The 20,661-nt window shown below is 31.3% G+C and overlaps 23 non-coding genes across 23 annotated transcripts; 22 read left to right on the top strand and 1 right to left on the bottom strand.

Moving 5' to 3' along the window:
- Window positions 1–3,204: 3,204 nt before the first annotated feature.
- On the bottom strand, window positions 3,205–3,276 carry Trnaa-cgc (transfer RNA alanine (anticodon CGC)). Its single transcript has one exon. It is a non-coding gene; the product is annotated as a tRNA-Ala (tRNA).
- A 6,884-nt stretch (window positions 3,277–10,160) lies between these two features.
- Window positions 10,161–10,232, top strand: Trnaa-ugc (transfer RNA alanine (anticodon UGC)). The gene has a single exon. It is a non-coding gene; the product is annotated as a tRNA-Ala (tRNA).
- A 2,848-nt stretch (window positions 10,233–13,080) lies between these two features.
- On the top strand, window positions 13,081–13,152 carry Trnaa-cgc (transfer RNA alanine (anticodon CGC)). The gene has a single exon. It is a non-coding gene; the product is annotated as a tRNA-Ala (tRNA).
- A 131-nt stretch (window positions 13,153–13,283) lies between these two features.
- Window positions 13,284–13,355, top strand: Trnaa-cgc (transfer RNA alanine (anticodon CGC)). The gene has a single exon. It is a non-coding gene; the product is annotated as a tRNA-Ala (tRNA).
- A 675-nt stretch (window positions 13,356–14,030) lies between these two features.
- Trnaa-cgc (transfer RNA alanine (anticodon CGC)) lies at window positions 14,031–14,102 on the top strand. The gene has a single exon. It is a non-coding gene; the product is annotated as a tRNA-Ala (tRNA).
- A 131-nt stretch (window positions 14,103–14,233) lies between these two features.
- On the top strand, window positions 14,234–14,305 carry Trnaa-cgc (transfer RNA alanine (anticodon CGC)). Its single transcript has one exon. It is a non-coding gene; the product is annotated as a tRNA-Ala (tRNA).
- A 131-nt stretch (window positions 14,306–14,436) lies between these two features.
- Window positions 14,437–14,508, top strand: Trnaa-cgc (transfer RNA alanine (anticodon CGC)). The gene has a single exon. It is a non-coding gene; the product is annotated as a tRNA-Ala (tRNA).
- A 131-nt stretch (window positions 14,509–14,639) lies between these two features.
- Trnaa-cgc (transfer RNA alanine (anticodon CGC)) lies at window positions 14,640–14,711 on the top strand. The gene has a single exon. It is a non-coding gene; the product is annotated as a tRNA-Ala (tRNA).
- A 131-nt stretch (window positions 14,712–14,842) lies between these two features.
- Trnaa-cgc (transfer RNA alanine (anticodon CGC)) lies at window positions 14,843–14,914 on the top strand. Its single transcript has one exon. It is a non-coding gene; the product is annotated as a tRNA-Ala (tRNA).
- A 675-nt stretch (window positions 14,915–15,589) lies between these two features.
- On the top strand, window positions 15,590–15,661 carry Trnaa-cgc (transfer RNA alanine (anticodon CGC)). The gene has a single exon. It is a non-coding gene; the product is annotated as a tRNA-Ala (tRNA).
- A 131-nt stretch (window positions 15,662–15,792) lies between these two features.
- On the top strand, window positions 15,793–15,864 carry Trnaa-cgc (transfer RNA alanine (anticodon CGC)). The gene has a single exon. It is a non-coding gene; the product is annotated as a tRNA-Ala (tRNA).
- A 131-nt stretch (window positions 15,865–15,995) lies between these two features.
- Trnaa-cgc (transfer RNA alanine (anticodon CGC)) lies at window positions 15,996–16,067 on the top strand. The gene has a single exon. It is a non-coding gene; the product is annotated as a tRNA-Ala (tRNA).
- A 678-nt stretch (window positions 16,068–16,745) lies between these two features.
- Window positions 16,746–16,817, top strand: Trnaa-cgc (transfer RNA alanine (anticodon CGC)). Its single transcript has one exon. It is a non-coding gene; the product is annotated as a tRNA-Ala (tRNA).
- A 131-nt stretch (window positions 16,818–16,948) lies between these two features.
- Trnaa-cgc (transfer RNA alanine (anticodon CGC)) lies at window positions 16,949–17,020 on the top strand. The gene has a single exon. It is a non-coding gene; the product is annotated as a tRNA-Ala (tRNA).
- Window positions 17,021–17,695: 675 nt separating this feature from the next.
- Window positions 17,696–17,767, top strand: Trnaa-cgc (transfer RNA alanine (anticodon CGC)). The gene has a single exon. It is a non-coding gene; the product is annotated as a tRNA-Ala (tRNA).
- Window positions 17,768–17,898: 131 nt separating this feature from the next.
- Window positions 17,899–17,970, top strand: Trnaa-cgc (transfer RNA alanine (anticodon CGC)). The gene has a single exon. It is a non-coding gene; the product is annotated as a tRNA-Ala (tRNA).
- A 675-nt stretch (window positions 17,971–18,645) lies between these two features.
- Trnaa-cgc (transfer RNA alanine (anticodon CGC)) lies at window positions 18,646–18,717 on the top strand. Its single transcript has one exon. It is a non-coding gene; the product is annotated as a tRNA-Ala (tRNA).
- Window positions 18,718–18,848: 131 nt separating this feature from the next.
- Window positions 18,849–18,920, top strand: Trnaa-cgc (transfer RNA alanine (anticodon CGC)). The gene has a single exon. It is a non-coding gene; the product is annotated as a tRNA-Ala (tRNA).
- A 131-nt stretch (window positions 18,921–19,051) lies between these two features.
- Window positions 19,052–19,123, top strand: Trnaa-cgc (transfer RNA alanine (anticodon CGC)). The gene has a single exon. It is a non-coding gene; the product is annotated as a tRNA-Ala (tRNA).
- A 128-nt stretch (window positions 19,124–19,251) lies between these two features.
- On the top strand, window positions 19,252–19,323 carry Trnaa-cgc (transfer RNA alanine (anticodon CGC)). Its single transcript has one exon. It is a non-coding gene; the product is annotated as a tRNA-Ala (tRNA).
- A 128-nt stretch (window positions 19,324–19,451) lies between these two features.
- Window positions 19,452–19,523, top strand: Trnaa-cgc (transfer RNA alanine (anticodon CGC)). Its single transcript has one exon. It is a non-coding gene; the product is annotated as a tRNA-Ala (tRNA).
- Window positions 19,524–19,857: 334 nt separating this feature from the next.
- Trnaa-cgc (transfer RNA alanine (anticodon CGC)) lies at window positions 19,858–19,929 on the top strand. Its single transcript has one exon. It is a non-coding gene; the product is annotated as a tRNA-Ala (tRNA).
- A 131-nt stretch (window positions 19,930–20,060) lies between these two features.
- Trnaa-cgc (transfer RNA alanine (anticodon CGC)) lies at window positions 20,061–20,132 on the top strand. Its single transcript has one exon. It is a non-coding gene; the product is annotated as a tRNA-Ala (tRNA).
- The last annotated feature ends 529 nt before the right edge of the window (window positions 20,133–20,661 follow it).

The raw sequence follows: 20,661 nt of genomic DNA, 5'->3' as shown, positions 1-20,661 counted from the left end.
TCGAGTATCACGTTCAGAAATATATACTTTGGATGGTATGCTTATAAACGTTGGAGTGTATTGGCCCTTTCTACGCTAGACCATTGGATCTAGAGTATCATGTTTAGAAATATATACTTTGGATGGTATGTATATATACTTTGGAGTGTATTGGCACTTTCTACGCTAGACCATTTGATCTCGAGTATCACGTTTAGAAATATACATTTTGCATAGTATGTATATATACTTTGGAGTGTATTGGCACTTTCTAGGCTTGACCAATTGATCTAGAGTATCACGTTTAGAAATATATACTTTGGATGGTATGTATATATACTTTGGAATGTATTGGCACTTTCTAGGCTAGACCAATTAATCTAGAGTATCACGTTTAGAAATATATACTTTGGATCGTATGTATATATACTTTGGAGTGTATTGGCACTTTCTAGGCTAGACCAATTGATCTAGAGTATCACGTTTAGAAATATATACTTTGGATGGTATATATATATACTTTGAAGTGTATTGACACTTTTTAGGCTAGACCAATTGATCTAGAGTATCACGTTTAGAAATGAATACTTTGGATACATGCATATGGAAATGCTTATCTCAGAGCGATTTGTTTGAAATTTTACATATAATTTTTATTAATTAAAATTCTATTTGTGCGATAAATTCCAATTGGTAATCAAAATTTTAATTTTTCTTCATTTTTTTTTTTTTTTTTTTTTTTTTTTGCAACGACTATCAAAAATATTACAACGAAAAAAATTACTTTTTCTCCATCTTAAAATACACAATATAATTTTAATATTAATTTACTTGCTATACTATTAATTGCTAATTTTTAATTAATTTTTAAAATTAACTATTTTACAATAAATTTCATTTTTGAAGAGAAATTGAAATTGTTTTTATTGTTGCTAATAATATTTATTTCTTCTCGGATTTTTTTTATTGCTGATGGAATTAATAATCGGCTTATATTTTTCATGTTGATTAGTTTCAATATATCACAAGCCTCCAATGAAATTTTTGAAATGATGTTTTATTTACAATTTTTAACTTCAGAAGCAAGCAAGGGCGAAACATTTTAAAGTGTGCCCAATTTCAAACACTGCTTCTTTTTTCTATGATATAATAGGATATATAAAAGTATAGATAGAAAAGTAGAAAATATTTAAAACAATGAACAGAAAGGTGTAAGGCGTAAGACATAAAAATTATGAAAGTAAGAAAACAGTATAAAAAAGGTGTAAGACATATAATTCGTACTTCTAAAGCAGTATGAATTATATGTCTATAAAAATATCATAAAAATATGTTACTGAAGTGGTTACTCAAATTAAGTTACAAAACATATTTAAATGAAATTGTTTGTAACTGTTAATCCCTGCCAACCATCCTGTCGCTAAAACCGTCTATTTATTAATAGTCTGAATTTATCTTTCTTGTTTACAGTATCAAACCAATTTTAGACTTTAAAGCAGCTAAAATTATGAATATATTCATTTTGAAATCGGACTTTTTCCGTGCATAATAGACGCATAGATTGAGAGAGTTATCTGCAGCACGTGGCGCTTCGCGCGCCTTGTTCAAAATTGACCTGCTGGTGAAGAAGGAAAAAAGTGAAACCGATGCCGCAGCTGATAGCAGCTGCATTTGCACGAAACTAAAAAAAAAAAAAAAAAAAAAAAAAAAAGAAAGAGAAAAGAATAACATAATGATATTTATAAAACTGGCTATTGATGGCGACATTTCATGCCTGGGGTCGGAACTTTTTATAGATCACTGTGTACATTTTCTAGACAGGGTTGGATTTGGGTCAACCACGTTATGCGATTAATCGTATATTCTGGAAGTCACTCTTCATTCATGAGTTTTGTAGGAGAGTGAGGAAACGTAGACGGATGGGGTTGGAGCCACAGGTGTTGGAGGCCTTAAAGGGGTCGTTTGTGTTGCAATGTAGGGAAAGGTACCTCTACTATCGTCTAGGAAGGTGACCTTATATGCGATATAAAAAGAAATTGTACCTCGTTACCTGTTCAGTTTGAGAGACGAAAGTGCTACTGGGTGAGACTTTAAAAGCCATATTGTGTAAGAGCGAATCAAAAGATGCATTTTCATCAGTTAGCGATCTCTTGACAGAGTAAAGGGTCTCTTAAGTCGCTCCATTCGAAATCTGACTTCTTGGGTAAAAACATTTCATGGTAAACTATGTGTACTCATAAGATCTTTCGCGGCTGCAGGTGTTTGTAATAAAAAAACAAAATAGGAGAGAAATTCACCAATTAGTAGAAGAAAAAGGGAATAATTTATTTGATATATTAAATACAAATTTGAAAAAAAGTAATGAAATATTTCAGATTAAAATAGTTTACTGAATTATTTTTACTAACTAATACTTTTAAATAAAGCAAAATAGTAATCTCCCTTTTTTCCCTCGTTGATAAAAAAAGTATTATTTTGTTACGATCAGTAAAAACGAATTCATGTTACTGAAATTTTCATTTATATGAATGAAAATGTTTCGAAGGTTTATGCAACTAAATTAGATGGTTTATTTCTTTTCAAATGTGCATTTGTTTTTGAATAAATCGAAGTACTAATTCCTAAAATAAAACTAGTTTAATAAAAAAATAAGAAAGAATATGGAGTATAACAGATAAGATAAGATATAATATGGAAAAAAACTACTCGCACCAATAAAATATCTATGTATTTTAATCATAAAATTTTGATATTTACTCACCTTGCTTTTCATTACTAGTCAGTAATAACCATTATGCTTCATGTCATACCATTAAAAACAATTCCTTATTTAGTCAATTAATATTTAACTACCAATCGCATCTGGGTTTCGAATACACGCATATTTGAAATGTAGGAAAAGTTTGGTTTTAAGTCGAGAAAATTTACATCTGTAGAGTCAATTCATTCTCATGGGACATGGATTACTGCGCTATTCCAAATTATTTTTTAAATTAAGTGGATTTTTTTAGGAGTGCCTGCTAAGTAGCATACTAAGAGCGGTTGAACAATTTTTTTTTTTATAATGTAACTGCATAAGAGGTCAAATTTTGAACAAGATTCTTTAGAGAAATCTATTACCTCTCCTATCGTATATGCATGATCATTCAAATGCGAAATGATTATTCAATCATTCATCATTGATCCTGACCATTCAAATGCCAAAAAAAAAAAAAAAAAAAAAACTGGAGATGATGGGGTTTGAACCCATGGCCTCTCACATGCGAAGCGAGCGCTCTACCACTGAGCTACATCCCCACACATTTTAAGGTTGTCACAATAGAAATGATAAATATGCTTTAATCGTAAAACGTATTAATATTTGCTCACCTTTCTTCTCATTATACTGAATACGCGGTTTTCTCCAATTATGGTGAATTAGAGAGCTTGCAAATGTCTTCGCTTAAAGTCATTGAAATTAAGATTTAGAAAGATTAAATTACGTTTCCATGTTAAAAAATTTATTCTTTCCGAAATTTAATTTTTTTCTTTAATATTATTAAGTTTTGTAGAGTCTTGTTTATAAGATCATTTGAAATTTGTTGTGTAAGTTATTCTATGGCTATTCTTTGAAAAGTTACATTCCTTTTTTTTTTTTTTTTTGGTTTTTTTCAAAACTTCTAATTTATGCTATTTTGCTTTACTGCTAATTTATGTCTTTAAATACTAATTTTTTTATGGATAAATTGTGATAACAATTCACCAGTTTATGCTCAATTAAGCTAAATTTTTCTATTGTTTATAAAAATAGGTATTTTTTTCAACATGAATGATAAAAATTCAACAATTTTTATGTACAAAAATTGTCAATTCTAATTGGATGTGCCATAAAGGCATTCTTAAGAAACAATAAAGTGCTTCATTGCTACATATCGTGTGTGTGTATAATAAAGGAATTTTAAAATATAGAGATTTAGGCTGTATTCATGAATGATGATCCCTTTTTTAAAATATTAGAAACGCCTATTAGAATCCAATCCTTTTTTTAAAGTTTTGACAAAAGTTATTTCGTAGATTTCTTAGATCAGAAATGGAATATGTTCATAAATTTATCTACTATAGCTTAGAATAAGTAACACTAAACAGGTGGAATAAGTAATAGTAAGACATAGGCAATATTTTTATTCCGTGGAAGAAGAAAATTGTTTTACATTAAAATACAAAATTGAGTTTGAGAAATAACCTATACAACTTTCTGCAATGATAATGTATGCATCTGTCGTTCCTTAAGTAAAGACGAATGCATACAAAATTGTCGTTACTTAAGGAATGGAAGATAGTTGAATCAACCAAGTATACTTTAATTCTATATTTATGTTAGATTATTCAGATTGCAAATCTATTCTAAGTGGAGGTGATATTACATAAAGATTTGATTTTTTATGTGTAAGGCCAAATTTTGGTGAATGGTTATTAGGTGTGTGGCGGATGTGTGATGTACGTCCGGGTCACCAATGTGGCGGATGTGTGATGCGTGAGGATAGAACCTGGGACCTTGTGGTTAGCAGTCCAATAACATGACCATGATACAAAAGCAATTGCTCGTGCAGCGTATCTGTTAACTGGTTTATAAGCCTTCCCCACAGGTGTGAGGCCTACACTGCGTTTAAGAGCAATTTTATAAATCTGAACAGCAATATATGAATTGTATTTAACTAAGAAAATTGTGAATTTTATTTCTCATCCATGTAAGAAACTTCCACAGATTTAATGGGCGTTTATACGGTAAGCTTTAAAAATACACCAATTGTGAACAGACCTGGCGATTTTTCGATGATGGTAAGAAATTTGACTTTTGTCTTTCAGAGTTTTTCAAGGACATTGAACGCGAAAAATTCATTGCTATTTTGAAAAAAAGAAAAAAGCTCATAAAGTCCTCATGTTTTTTTTTTAATTTTTAATTTATTGTTTTTTTTCTCAAAATAAATATTTCCAAACTTGCATTGCGCGTAAAATAAAATCAAGGAAAATAATTTCTGTTCTTTTGTATTAGGTAACTCCATATTGAAGACAAAACGAATTCTTTTTACAGACTTTAGCTCATAAAACGATTTCCTTTATTCAGCTGTAATTCGACCGCCTATAGCTTTCTACGAATTGTCGATTCGGGTAGTCATTGACTATAAATAAGAGTGTAATTTGAAATCAGAATTTTTCATTGACAAAAATTTGTTGTTAATATAGAAAGTTTGATATACAACTAAATGCAGGAATCTTATGAAAGAAAATATTTAAATCCAAAATTCCCCCCAAAATAATTAAATTGAAATTTCAAATATTTCTGAAATGGAACTAAATACAGCATATATATAGTATCACAATGTTCGATATATGCAAAAATTGGAAACAAATTTAATTTTATAAAATGTTGTTCTATCAGAGTCTCGCTTAATTATTCTTAATAGAATGATATTTTGAAATAATCTATAAATTTTTTTATCTAATATTAAGTAAAATAAGAAATTAAATCAACCGACTTTTATTAATTGTTTTAGAAATTGCAATCACTTCAAATTCTCATTGGCAATTATTTTTCACGATTTCCTTATTTCTTCAAAAATAAAGTGTATTTCTTTTTATTCACACGATTCACGTTCTAACTGTATTCTCTGATATGTGAATCTATAATCTAGAATCAACTAGAAAGAGTTTTTGAGCCTATTTACAGGGGAAAAAAATGTTAAATATTCCCTATCCTTTAAAAATAAATATAATTGACTATTATAATCTATTCATTTGAAATTTTAATTATGAACTCCCAATAATAACGCCGTAGGTATATATACACATATTTTAAAAATAATCATACATACAATTTAAATTTATGGCAGCCTTAATTTCTTCCTTATTATTTTTGACTAGCCAAACAAAGAGAATTTAAATTTGATGCATTTTAAAATATAATTAAAATATCAATTAGGAAGCAAAACAATTTGAGTTTGTGGGTTAAGATCTTAGATGATCCACATATAAATATATATGGCAATTCGAATAATTTTAGAAGGTTTTCAATTATTTCTGAGAAATTATTTAATTTCTTGCTCTTTTTTAATAATTTTCTTTTCGTTATAGAAACTTATTTCAAAATGGGAATTTAAATTTACTGGTTCAGAAGTAGTTTAGGATAAAATTTAAGAAAAAAATAAAAACTGTAATTGCTTTCAAATTAGTTCATTTTAATTTCGTTTGAGCCAAACGATAAGCAAAAATTTTGCCCTGAAGAGATAACTGCTTTATTATTATTATAAAAAAGAAATCCAAAGATTATCTGGGCAATTACCTTTTTTTTTTATTTTGACGAATTTTTAAGTTACTTCTCTTAAACAAGGCTGCTTTTCTTATTCAAAAATAAAATGCAGCCTGACCAGTTAATTAATTGAAAAATTTGGCGTTTTCCTCTATTTATTTGTTTATTTTCCTTCTCCTGTAAGGTCCGGATTGAAATACAATTGACTAAGAATATAACAGTCTGAGAACTACTGCTTAAATTCGATACACACTCAAAAATAGTGTGAAAAAAAAGAAAGTGTTCGAAAACAAAATTATTAGTTCTTCCACACGTGCGGAAATATTTGAAAGCAAAAATATGTTTATTATTGAACTGATTACAATAGAGAATACGAAAATAAGTTGTGGATAACACAATGCAGTGATCTGGTCAGATTATCCAGTATATTTTCGAACCATCTAAGAATTGTAAAACAATGGTGCTGGGTTCATTGAGTAGATAGTTAATCATCGCATCATTATAGACATCTCTGTAAAGGAAATTATACAGGAAGTACTTGAAATAGACTGAGAAACACCAAATCATATACATTGGTGATTTATTAGTCGTTGTTTCTAAAAATTACAAATTTTCCTTGGTAACTTGGGCATTATATTGTTTTTCTGATTATTTTTGAATAGAATTTCCTAAAATATTTATTAAATTTCATGTGCGTTGCTTCCAAGTGTGAGTCCCTAAAATGTGGAAGATTTGAATCGAGTTGTAGTCACTTTTCAATTCAAAATTGGAACCTATTTTTGAAATTTCAAATAACTGAATTGACCAAAATAATTGCACTTTTTCATGCGTTAAATGTTACATGGGATTTACTTCAATGTAGGCTAATAAATCGTTGAATATTTAGAAAATTAAAAAAAAAACAGGCTTTGTAAATTACCAATTTATTAAATAACTTGAGGGTTGAGAATATTGTTAACTACGTAATTCATTAAATAATTTTATAATTGAGAATGCATTATATGAATCTTCAGAACAATTTAGGGTTTGCGCTAATTGAGAATGTGCGCTTGCTTTAGCAAAATAATAAAGTTTTATAAGGCTGTTGAATTAAAAGAGTAGTAAAATAAGGATTACGAAACTACTGCAAAGACTACAGTAGAAGATATCATCAAATGATAGTTGCGATGCCTTTCCTATTGGATTTCAAAGGTATGAACGTTTTTTAATTGTTTTTAAAATGCCAACCCAATTATATAAATGTAAATTTTTGTTTATTGTATAAATTGGTCCCATCAAACAAAAACCTATAAATTGGTGTATCAAAAAGGTTCATTTTGCTATGATTGCGCAAGGTCAGGCGCAAACATAGCTATTCGCCAAAAATTATAGAATAATGTCACGTGTCATGTTTGTCATATCTGTTCATCGACGATCAACTATTTTCTTATAAAATAGTCGCCTTAAAAGATATAATCTTTATTACTAATTAAGATTTCAACTAAGTTGATTTTTCATAATAAGTTGATAACAAATGAAAGAATTTAAATTGCGAAATTACCTGAATGAGCTTTAAATTGTGAAATTACCTGAATCATGATAAGAGTTATATGAATAAAAAGGAAATTATATTATTTTGAATCAAATTTTCTTCGGTATAAAAATTTGACCATATTTTGAAGAGAAAAAATGTAATAACTCAATGTTCAGTGTAATGAGCGTTGTTTTATTATCAAATTTGCAATGTTTCCGCAACGAAAGACCCTTTAAAAGTGATTGAAGTCGTAAAGATAAAAATGAAGTTTAGGGATTTCCAAAACGCCTACTTAATTGACTGCATCAGCCTATTTCACAGAACAGGAAGTGATTTGGGCTATAAGGGTTAAAGTGTCAATTTGTGAACTAAGCACAAAATGGGGTAGAAGTCACGATGCAATTTAACCCGCCAATAACAAATTCTGTTCTTTTATTTCATTTCTTTTGGATGTTGAAAATGCATTCAGAATGGACAAAAAAAATTTAAATAAAATAAAAGATGCTTAACTTCTTTGAAAATCACTCTTTACCTAATTTTACATCCGCTATTTCATTTATATAAAATTATTTAAAAGATTGTTTTTCTGTTAGCTGTTGATAATTCAATCATGAGAGTAAATGCAAACGATTTTGTTGAAAGCGATTATCTTGCAAAGTTTATTTATCTTTTTGGATGATTTATACTAAATTTTTTTATTTATTTCTTAACCTTATTATTCTATTAATTAGGTTATAGCAACAGTAAAGCATCAATCTGTTCAAATAAAAATTTTGTTTATGTAATGAAATATATAGATCGATATATCTGTACTGAAATTTATCTGATTGTTAAATCCATGTAAATCTTTTGTAATCCAAACTCTCCTCCCCAGAAAAAGTGATTTTTCCTTTTAGTAGTTGTTCAATAAAATAGGGGAAAAAGTGCTAGAGAATTCTACATTAATGATGTACAATTCTCTATTGTTTTAATTCTGTTTTAAATTAATTTTTTTAACAACTTATGTATTTTATTATAAACAACTAAACTACACCATAAGTGCTTAGAAATTCCTATTTATTAAAATCTTATTTATCTTTTGTTACTTGTTGTGAAAAAGGAATATTGGCAACAGAAATAATATATAAGATAATATAAATTTTAAAGGATAATTTATGAGCAATTCATAGAGAAATTATATACATATATATTTTTTCATATCCGGAAAGAGGAAAAATTGTATTTTAAAACCAAAAATTCTTACAGCTTGAAACCCAAATTAATTCATTAGTTCAAAGAAAGAATGCATAGTGATATTCTTGTTAAGAGAAGGAGCAAGTTGATGTTAGCTGCTACATTCCGTTGTTTCAATCTATATATATCTGATGAGAAAAGCTGGAAATGATATTATTATAATGTTATTTATAAAATTCTTACTATTATTTATGACATTTCAGCTATTTGGTTTGTTTTCGATATCATCTTTTTTTTATTTATCTACTATTATTTCTCCATCCATTTTTAGTTCACAATTTTAAAGAAAATGAAATGCATTTTTTTCCGTATTACATAAAAGCTTACGAATTATAGGGAGTTAAACTGACAGTCTTTTTTTATCTTGTAATTTTGTTGTTCTTTGGCAGTAGCTTAATCCATTATTATCGGTACGGTTTAAAACGCATTTTAAATTTTAAAAAAAATCTCTGCATATTTATTTAGTGATTAACTTTAATTTTAATTGCAAAAAAAGTTTTCATTATTCATAAAGGAATGTTAGAGAAAAGAATGCTAATGAGAAAGCGAATAAACGAATAACTGAAAATTGGTATAAAATTATATAATTCTGAATGACTTTAAATTACTTGAAAATACTGAAATTCTTACAACATAATTTTCAAGACGGATAAATTATTAAAGGAATGATATCAAATTACTTTATAAAACTTCCCCAGTTTAAACTGGTTATGAAAACACACACTTTATATCATCGTTATTTTCTTAAATAATACATATGAATTTATTTTTGTACTTGCATTAAATTGTGCTGGTAAATCACTGTGCATCTATTTCATTTCCACCCTTTCTTATCAATGCTTTTACTTTAATCTTTTTAAATGCAAGAAAATAATCAGATTTAACAAAAATTCCCATTTTTCCATATATATATATTAGGAGCATACTGTTGTCGTCACTTCGTAATTTTCATCGGATACTCCAACTTAAATATGTCGTTGGTGGATCTTTCGACATCTTTATTTTGAACTGTTGTATCAATATATGAATTAACTCAAAGCTGAAAGAGAAAAAGCATGATTCAGCTGAATAAATTTAAAACAGTTTATAACCATTACTCTATGCTGTAATGAATTTACTTCATGCTAATAGTAAGCAATCTGTGTGTGCGGGGATGTAGCTCAGTGGTAGAGCGCTCGCTTTGCATGTGAGAGGCCCTGGGTTCGATCCCCAGCATCTCCAATCGTTTCAGATCTAAAACAATTCCATTTTCATATTTTTCAGTGAAGCTATCTTCCCTTGTGTTCTGAGAAATGCAATAAAATATTTCTGATTTTAATAATTCTTAAAGATAAAATTTTAAACCCGCGTTTTCTTATTTTATTAATAAATAGTGTTTTGCGATTGTGATAATTAATCATTACAAGTGAAATTAAAGTAATTTCAAGGAGGCTGGGAGAAATGTCAAAGATTTGTATTTATACACCGTATGAAAGAATACCTCTGCTTGTTTGCATGTTGAATGCAATCCAGATGATAAATGAAAATTTAATAAAGACGAAGAATAAAGGAAACTTCGTACTAGTCGATTAAAAAAAAATCAACAAATTTTTGTAATAGCCCTTTTCTGTTTAAAAATTATGTGCGACTAAAGTTTAAAATCGGTGGAAATATTTTAAATTATGGATTTAGATGTATAAAGGACTAACGTGAGATTTATCCCCCAGAATATTTATTTTTATTTGAAATTTTTTTTGTTTCGATTTTTGCTTATACTATAGATTAAAAAAAAAAAAAACGAGAGTATAATTTGGGCTTTTTACTATTTTTTTTAAAAAAATGAGTGATAAATTTGAAACTAATTTTCGTTTTTGTGCCAAAACAATATTTAAATTCATATCGACTTTTTGTATAGTAGCGAAGTAACGTGTACGTATAGTAAAATGAGTATATTGAATTTATTAAGACAAATTAAAGGTCCTTGGCAAAATAAGGATTTGACAATTAATGAAAGAGATCTGCAAAAAAATTCGATTAGAAAAAATATATGTTTTAATAAAAACACAGGAAAAAAAAGTTCATGGAATAATCTGTAAAATTGGCGGAAGTATTTGAGATTAAAGTTCTGAAATTTCCATAAATTGAAAAAAGAGTTCATTTTAAAATGAAAAAAAAAAAAATGTGTTATCAGATTCTCCCTCCTCCCAGTGCGTTTTTCAGATTTTTAAATTTTTTTTTTTTTTTTTTTTTTTTGTTTATTTTCTTCGTTACTTAAATTTTATTTCGCTTTTGCTTAGCTCGAAAAACTATATGATAATACTGGGGAATACATTTTTGAAGTCACGGAAGTTTATAATTTTTATCTTAAATCTCCCCTCCAGTTTTACAGATAACTCTATGAAATTTTTTGTGTGTGTTTTTGGCCGATATCCTTTATTTTTTTAGTTGTTTTTTGCAACTTTCTTATTCCATCGCTAGGGGCGCTGTAACTTGTCTCAATAAATAGAGCATAGTCACTTTATTATAGATACGTGTTACTTTCCTAGCTATATGGGAACCATTTATACAAACATACGGATCAACCTGTTGATGGAGTTGGATTAAAATTCGATTTCAAATTTAGTTTGGACATAAAGTTCAGAAATTAAAGTTTGTCCATCTAGATTATTGCATAGTTGAATTTTTACATTCATATACGTGCAGACAGATAAACCGAAGTATTATCAACTCATTGACTTCAAAAGCTGCTAGAGATTTACAATTCTAACGGGAAATAAAAAATGAATTTAATTCCACTCACTTATTTCAATTTTAAATAATCGTTCTTATACACACGTAGAGAAGCAGACAAAATTTTCTTTGATGAATTTCGACCAAAATTTGACACAGGACTACGTTGTTCCTAAAATGGTTATATACCAATTTTAAAAATATATTCTAGTTTTTTTTTTTTTTTTTTTTTTTTATTGTTAGAATTATTGTGTTCATTGATATGAAGACGAATGAAAATGAAGTTTTTTATTCTAGAAGAAGTCGGACACACGTATTAATCGTATTTTCAATTTTCATGTTTTTGTTGATAACTATATATATATATTTTGTATCCGAAAGACAATTTAAAGGAATCAATTCTCGCTCTCTCAATGTCACATGACGTAACTGAGCATGTTATTTAGCAAATAACTGCATTTTGTATTACACTGTGATGTAAAAATCTCTTGCAAAAGCTCCTGAATTTTGAAAAATTATAAAAGCGGGCTTTGTATTACTTAGGTGCATATGGATTGACTCCATTGTTTCCAAAATTATATATTCTTTCAAAATAGTTTTGTTAATTTTTCACAATATGGCTGTTTATAGCCATATTTTGAAAATTATATGTTTCAGTTGCTGGAGAAAAATAAAAAGGTTTGACTAAAAAACGAATTATAAATGAAACCAAGCATTAATGGTGTGCGAGAAATAGAAATGACCTTTTTATGTCTTTGAATATTCGAGTTTAACTAATGAATAATATGGCGTTTTCAATTTTTTTCTAATCATTGTGAAACATGAAAACAACCGTAATTTTTTTCTAAAAAAACTTTTAGCTTATTTTTTAGCTTAGGACGAATAATTTTAACAAATTTGAACAAGAAGTATACATTAGATTTTAATTGATGACGTTTTTAATAAAATAAATAGGCACAAATTAATATTTGAAGACATTAATTAGAAACAAATAGCATAAATTGGCAATCTTAAGCAAAAGTAATTAAAAAGGAACATAACTTCCCAAAGAATAACATAGAATAACTTATATAAGAAAATTCAAACGGTCTTATAAAGAAAATTCCACAGAACTTAAAAACATTAAAGAAAAAAATTCAAATTTCACCACGAATGAATTTTTCAACATAACCACATACCTTAATCTTTCTAAATCTTAATTTAAATGACTTTAAGCTAAGACATTTGCATGCTCTCTAATTCAGCATAATTGGAGAAAACCGCGTATTCAGTATAATGAGAAGAAAGGTGAGCAAATACAAATTCCGTTTCACGATTAAAGCATATTTATCATTTCTATTGTGACAACCTTAAGTCGTGTGGGGATGTAGCTCAGTGGTAGAGCGCTCGCTTCGCATGTGAGAGGCCATGGGTTCAAACCCCATCATCTCCAATTTATCAATTTTATTCGTTCTTCGCGTCGTTATTGCTGAATAGTGATGAGAAGCAAGGTGAGCAAGTATCAAAATTTTATGATTGAAATGCATTGAATACTTCTGCATCGCTGCGAGAAGTTAGCCGTGTGGGGATGTAGCTCAGTGGTAAAGCGCTCGCTTCGCATGTGAGAGGCCATGGGTTCAAACCCCATCATCTCCATTTTTATAATTTTTTAAGCATTTGAATGGTCATGTTCAATGGTGAATGAATAATCATTTCGCATTTGAATGATCATGCAAACACGATAGGAGAGGTAATAGATTTCTCTAAAGAAGCTTGTTCAAAATTCGACATCGTATGCCTTTATATTTTGAAATAATAACTGCTACCCGAATTTTATTCATTATATCATGTTTAGCGGTTGATATTTGATATTTATAGACATGTTCGATTCCAAAAATTAACTTGCCTTATTTAGGAAGTTTTTAAACATGGAGAATAATCAATATATTATGACATTTGATTATTGATCACGCTTAGTATGCTACTCTGTATGACCTACTAAAAAATCCACTTGATTTTGAAAATAAATTGGAATAGTGCAGTAACCCATGCCCATTGAGAATGAATTGATTCTACAGTTATAAATATTCCCGACAAAAAACAAAAATTTTCCTACATTTCATAACTTGCTTGTATTTGGGGTGCAGTTGCTATTAGTAGATAAATATTAATTGATTAAACAAAGAACTGCGCATAAAATTAAGCATTAATGGTATGACACGAAGCGTAATGGTTATTACTGACTAGTGACGAAAGGCAAGGTGAGCAAATATCAAAATTTTATGATTGAAATGCATTGATTACTTCATTGCTGCAAGAAGCATGTCGTGTGGGGATGTAGCTCAGTGGTAGAGCGCTCGCTTCGCATGTGAGAGGCCATGGGTTCAAACCCCATCATCTCCAATTTATCAATTTTATTCGTTCTTCGCGTCGTTATTGCTGAATAGTGATGAGAAGCAAGTTGAGCAAGTATCAAAATTTTATGATTGAAATGCATTGAATACTTCTGCATCGCTGCGAGAAGTTAGCCGTGTGGGGATGTAGCTCAGTGGTAGAGCGCTCGCTTCGCATGTGAGAGGCCATGTGTTCAAACCCCATCATCTCCAATTTATCAATTTTATTCATTCTTCGCGTCGTTATTGCTGAATAGTGATGAGAAGCAAGTTGAGCAAGTATCAAAATTTTATGATTGAAATGCATTGAATACTTCTGCATCGCTGCGAGAAGTCAGCCGTGTGGGGATGTAGCTCAGTGGTAGAGCGCTCGCTTCGCATGTGAGAGGCCATGGATTCAAACCCCATCATCTCCAATTTATCAATTTTATTCGTTCTTCGCGTCGTTATTGCTGAATAGTGATGAGAAGCAAGTTGAGCAAGTATCAAAATTTTATGATTGAAATGCATTGAATACTTCTGCATCGCTGCGAGAAGTTAGCCGTGTGGGGATGTAGCTCAGTGGTAGAGCGCTCGCTTCGCATGTGAGAGGCCATGGGTTCAAACCCCATCATCTCCAATTTATCAATTTTATTCGTTCTTCGCGTCGTTATTGCTGAATAGTGATGAGAAGCAAGTTGAGCAAGTATCAAAATTTTATGATTGAAATGCATTGAATACTTCTGCATCGCTGCGAGAAGTTAGCCGTGTGGGGATGTAGCTCAGTGGTAAAGCGCTCGCTTCGCATGTGAGAGGCCATGGGTTCAAACCCCATCATCTCCATTTTTATAATTTTTTAAGCATTTGAATGGTCATGTTCAATGGTGAATGAATAATCATTTCGCATTTGAATGATCATGCAAACACGATAGGAGAGGTAATAGATTTCTCTAAAGAAGCTTGTTCAAAATTCGACATCGTATGCCTTTATATTTTGAAATAATAACTGCTACCCGAATTTTATTCATTATATCATGTTTAGCGGTTGATATTTGATATTTATAGACATGTTCGATTCCAAAAATTAACTTGCCTTATTTAGGAAGTTTTTAAACATGGAGAATAATCAATATATTATGACATTTGATTATTGATCGCGCTTAGTATGCTACTCTGTATGACCTACTAAAAAATCCACTTGATTTTGAAAATAAATTGGAATAGTGCAGTAACCCATGCCCATTGAGAATGAATTGATTCTACAGTTATAAATATTCCCGACAAAAAACAAAAATTTTCCTACATTTCATAACTTGCTTGTATTTGGGGTGTAGTTGCTATTAGTAGATAAATATTAATTGATTAAACAAAGAACTGCGCATAAAATTAAGCATTAATGGTATGACACGAAGCGTAATGGTTATTACTGACTAGTGACGAAAGGCAAGGTGAGCAAATATCAAAATTTTATGATTGAAATGCATTGATTACTTCATTGCTGCAAGAAGCATGTCGTGTGGGGATGTAGCTCAGTGGTAGAGCGCTCGCTTCGCATGTGAGAGGCCATGGGTTCAAACCCCATCATCTCCAATTTATCAATTTTATTCGTTCTTCGCGTCGTTATTGCTGAATAGTGATGAGAAGCAAGTTGAGCAAGTATCAAAATTTTATGATTGAAATGCATTGAATACTTCTGCATCGCTGCGAGAAGTTAGCCGTGTGGGGATGTAGCTCAGTGGTAGAGCGCTCGCTTCGCATGTGAGAGGCCATGGGTTCAAACCCCATCATCTCCAATTTATCAATTTTATTCGTTCTTCGCGTCGTTATTGCTGAATAGTGATGAGAAGCAAGGTGAGCAAGTATCAAAATTTTATGATTGAAATGCATTGAATACTTCTGCATCGCTGCGAGAAGTTAGCCGTGTGGGGATGTAGCTCAGTGGTAAAGCGCTCGCTTCGCATGTGAGAGGCCATGGGTTCAAACCCCATCATCTCCATTTTTATAATTTTTTAAGCATTTGAATGGTCATGTTCAATGGTGAATGAATAATCATTTCGCATTTGAATGATCATGCAAACACGATAGGAGAGGTAATAGATTTCTCTAAAGAAGCTTGTTCAAAATTCGACATCGTATGCCTTTATATTTTGAAATAATAACTGCTACCCGAATTTTATTCATTATATCATGTTTAGCGGTTGATATTTGATATTTATAGACATGTTCGATTCCAAAAATTAACTTGCCTTATTTAGGAAGTTTTTAAACATGGAGAATAATCAATATATTATGACATTTGATTATTGATCGCGCTTAGTATGCTACTCTGTATGACCTACTAAAAAATCCACTTGATTTTGAAAATAAATTGGAATAGTGCAGTAACCCATGCCCATTGAGAATGAATTGATTCTACAGTTATAAATATTCCCGACAAAAAACAAAAATTTTCCTACATTTCATAACTTGCTTGTATTTGGGGTGCAGTTGCTATTAGTAGATAAATATTAATTGATTAAACAAAGAACTGCGCATAAAATTAAGCATTAATGGTATGACACGAAGCGTAATACCATTAATTACTGACTAGTGACGAAAGGCAAGGTGAGCAAATATCAAAATTTTATGATTGAAATGCATTGATTACTTCATTGCTGCAAGAAGCATGTCGTGTGGGGATGTAGCTCAGTGGTAGAGCGCTCGCTTCGCATGTGAGAGGCCATGGGTTCAAACCCCATCATCTCCAATTTATCAATTTTATTCGTTCTTCGCGTCGTTATTGCTGAATAGTGATGAGAAGCAAGGTGAGCAAGTATCAAAATTTTATGATTGAAATGCATTGAATACTTCTGCATCGCTGCGAGAAGTTAGCCGTGTGGGGATGTAGCTCAGTGGTAGAGCGCTCGCTTCGCATGTGAGAGGCCATGGGTTCAAACACCATCATCTCCATTTTTATAATTTTTTAAGCATTTGAATGGTCATGTTCAATGGTGAATGAATAATCATTTCGCATTTGAATGATCATGCAAACACGATAGGAGAGGTAATAGATTTCTCTAAAGAAGCTTGTTCAAAATTCGACATCGTATGCCTTTATATTTTGAAATAATAACTGCTACCCGAATTTTATTCATTATATCATGTTTAGCGGTTGATATTTGATATTTATAGACATGTTCGATTCCAAAAATTAACTTGCCTTATTTAGGAAGTTTTTAAACATGGAGAATAATCAATATATTATGACATTTGATTATTGATCGCGCTTAGTATGCTACTCTGTATGACCTACTAAAAAATCCACTTGATTTTGAAAATAAATTGGAATAGTGCAGTAACCCATGCCCATTGAGAATGAATTGATTCTACAGTTATAAATATTCCCGACAAAAAACAAAAATTTTCCTACATTTCATAACTTGCTTGTATTTGGGGTGCAGTTGCTATTAGTAGATAAATATTAATTGATTAAACAAAGAACTGCGCATAAAATTAAGCATTAATGGTATGACACGAAGCGTAATGGTTATTACTGACTAGTGACGAAAGGCAAGGTGAGCAAATATCAAAATTTTATGATTGAAATGCATTGATTACTTCATTGCTGCAAGAAGCATGTCGTGTGGGGATGTAGCTCAGTGGTAGAGCGCTCGCTTCGCATGTGAGAGGCCATGGGTTCAAACCCCATCATCTCCAATTTATCAATTTTATTCGTTCTTCGCGTCGTTATTGCTGAATAGTGATGAGAAGCAAGGTGAGCAAGTATCAAAATTTTATGATTGAAATGCATTGAATACTTCTGCATCGCTGCGAGAAGTTAGCCGTGTGGGGATGTAGCTCAGTGGTAGAGCGCTCGCTTCGCATGTGAGAGGCCATGGGTTCAAACACCATCATCTCCATTTTTATAATTTTTTAAGCATTTGAATGGTCATGTTCAATGGTGAATGAATAATCATTTCGCATTTGAATGATCATGCAAACACGATAGGAGAGGTAATAGATTTCTCTAAAGAAGCTTGTTCAAAATTCGACATCGTATGCCTTTATATTTTGAAATAATAACTGCTACCCGAATTTTATTCATTATATCATGTTTAGCGGTTGATATTTGATATTTATAGACATGTTCGATTCCAAAAATTAACTTGCCTTATTTAGGAAGTTTTTAAACATGGAGAATAATCAATATATTATGACATTTGATTATTGATCGCGCTTAGTATGCTACTCTGTATGACCTACTAAAAAATCCACTTGATTTTGAAAATAAATTGGAATAGTGCAGTAACCCATGCCCATTGAGAATGAATTGATTCTACAGTTATAAATATTCCCGACAAAAAACAAAAATTTTCCTACATTTCATAACTTGCTTGTATTTGGGGTGCAGTTGCTATTAGTAGATAAATATTAATTGATTAAACAAAGAACTGCGCATAAAATTAAGCATTAATGGTATGACACGAAGCGTAATGGTTATTACTGACTAGTGACGAAAGGCAAGGTGAGCAAATATCAAAATTTTATGATTGAAATGCATTGATTACTTCATTGCTGCAAGAAGCATGTCGTGTGGGGATGTAGCTCAGTGGTAGAGCGCTCGCTTCGCATGTGAGAGGCCATGGGTTCAAACCCCATCATCTCCAATTTATCAATTTTATTCGTTCTTCGCGTCGTTATTGCTGAATAGTGATGAGAAGCAAGGTGAGCAAGTATCAAAATTTTATGATTGAAATGCATTGAATACTTCTGCATCGCTGCGAGAAGTTAGCCGTGTGGGGATGTAGCTCAGTGGTAGAGCGCTCGCTTCGCATGTGAGAGGCCATGGGTTCAAACACCATCATCTCCAATTTATCAATTTTATTCGTTCGTCGCGTCGTTATTGCTGAATAGTGATGAGAAGCAAGTTGAGCAAGTATCAAAATTTTATGATTGAAATGCATTGAATACTTCTGCATCGCTGCGAGAAGTCAGCCGTGTGGGGATGTAGCTCAGTGGTAGAGCGCTCGCTTCGCATGTGAGAGGATATGGGTTCAAACCCCATCATCTCCAATTTATCAATTTTATTTGTTCTTCGCGTCGTTATTGCTGAATAGTGATGAGAAGCAAGGTGAGCAAATATCAAAATTTTATGATTGAAATGCATTGATTACTTCATTGCTGCAAGAAGCATGTCGTGTGGGGATGTAGCTCAGTGGTAGAGCGCTCGCTTCGCATGTGAGAGGCCATGGGTTCAAACCCCATCATCTCCAATTTATCAATTTTATTCGTTCTTCGCGTCGTTATTGCTGAATAGTGATGAGAAGCAAGGTGAGCAAATATCAAAATTTTATGATTGAAATGCATTGATTACTTCATTGCTGCAAGAAGCATGTCGTGTGGGGATGTAGCTCAGTGGTAGAGCGCTCGCTTCGCATGTGAGAGGCCATGGGTTCAAACCCCCTCATCTCCAATTTATCAATTTTATTCGTTCTTCGCGTCGTTATTGCTGAATAGTGATGAGAAGCAAGGTGAGCAAGTATCAAAATTTTATGATTGAAATGCATTGAATACTTCTGCATCGCTGCGAGAAGTTAGCCGTGTGTCGATGTAGCTCAGTGGTAGAGCGCTCGCTTCGCATGTGAGAGGCCATGGGTTCAAACCCCATCATCTCCAATTTATCAATTTTATTCGTTCTTCGCGTCGTTATTGCTGAATAGTGATGAGAAGCAAGGTGAGCAAGTATCAAAATTTTATGATTGAAATGCATTGAATACTTCTGCATCGCTGCGAGAAGTTAGCCGTGTGGGGATGTAGCTCAGTGGTAGAGCGCTCGCTTCGCATGTGAGAGGCCATGGGTTCACACCCCATCATCTCCAATTTATCAATTTTATTCGTTCTTCGCGTCGTTATTGCTGAATAGTGATGAGAAGCAAGGTGAGCAAGTATCAAAATTTTATGATTGAAATGCATTGAATACTTCTGCATCGCTGCGAGAAGTTAGCCGTGTGGGGATGTAGCTCAGTGGTAGAGCGCTCGCTTCGCATGTGAGAGGCCATGGGTTCAAACCCCATCATCTCCAGTCTATCAATTTTGTTCTTCGCATCGTTATTATTTACTAGTAATGAAAAGAAAAGTGAGTAATTATGAAATATTTTATGATTATCATATCTATCTTTTCTTTTTCAAGTGGTTATTATTTTCGTTATTATTTGTTATATTTGGTTTTTACAAATCAAACACAAAATCGAATTTTGATGAAGAAAAGTTGGTTTTGGTTTCATGCATCTTGAAAATAAAATATGAATTTTTTGTGCTGAATCGCTGTTACTCTGAATACTATCAATTTCATTTTTATGCGGGTAGAAAGACTAGCGAAATTTTTGCTATACTGAGTGAAAAACGGTGGGCTTATCTTGACTTGGCCTTAAATAAATTTAGTGATTTTGCTTCTCTTTAGAGTCTTTCTAAGCGAAGATGGATTTAAGTACTGTCCTTTAACGCTTTATATTGTCCTATTAGCTTTATTTTAACATGACTGTAAAATTGTGCATGATATTTTTAATTCTGTATGTGAAACAAATGATTTATTTTGATACACTTTAATGATT

Source organism: Argiope bruennichi, chromosome 4 (genome assembly GCF_947563725.1).
Source record: "Argiope bruennichi chromosome 4, qqArgBrue1.1, whole genome shotgun sequence".
In the NCBI taxonomy this organism is placed as follows: Eukaryota; Metazoa; Arthropoda; class Arachnida; order Araneae; family Araneidae; genus Argiope; species Argiope bruennichi.
Note: the sequence above shows the minus strand (reverse complement) of the source record. Positions and strands in the feature narration are given on the sequence as shown.